Source organism: Morone saxatilis, unplaced genomic scaffold, assembly GCF_004916995.1.
Source record: "Morone saxatilis isolate NCDOM2014 unplaced genomic scaffold, NCSU_SB_2.0 Contig1, whole genome shotgun sequence".
Classification (NCBI taxonomy): Eukaryota; Metazoa; Chordata; class Actinopteri; family Moronidae; genus Morone; species Morone saxatilis.
Window position 1 is genome coordinate 11,579,931 of NW_023339651.1, and position 857 is coordinate 11,580,787.

Consider the following 857-nt stretch of genomic DNA (forward strand, 5'->3'; position numbering starts at 1 on the left):
TAGAAATATTCTAAGGTCCTTCTATAGCCTATGTCCAAACAATGAGATTCGCGGACATATAAAACATTTTAGGCCCACTCACGTAGCAGGCTTATGAAGTATGATTATTTGATACTGAGCATCCTTGATGCCAAAGAATTAAGTTATTGAGTGGCATGAAAGTAAAACAAAATAGTCTTTTTAAATAATCCTAGATTATAATTTCATTCGTGCTGCGATATTAGCAGGTGAGTCATTATCTGTTTTGTTTGATTCACCACAGGCTTTCACACCAGTCAACCAATGTGCACATAGCGTGAGATCAAAATATAATAACAAAACGAGGTTAGTTATCATTTTTTACATATAAAATATACTCACTCAATATATATGGACAATAACCGGTCATATATTTTGAGATAAGTAAACAATCTTGATGAAACTAGTAACAATATGTTTTCACCCATTATACACCATCACTGTCAAATTAATATTACAGAAATTATTAATATATATTAAAAGACGGAGCACTGAGCAGTAATGGATACACACTATTCCCGGTTGAATCCATCCTCTCATAACCAAAAATATATCTTTTTTAAATATAATGAACATATAATGTCAAAAATCTTCCATCAATTTGATAAAAAGACATATTATTGATAGGTACGCCTTTTTAACCACAGTGCGTAATTTTAAATTCAAAAACTCAACCTGCCTGCACCAATCTTCACATCACAATGCTACTGACAAATATCACATTTACGCATAAGGATTATAGATATTTAACACAATATACCTTACTATAGAACGGTCATGGGACCTAAAAAGAGGGCTGTTGATCATGTCGCTAGCAAGACTAGATATTACTACGGGAT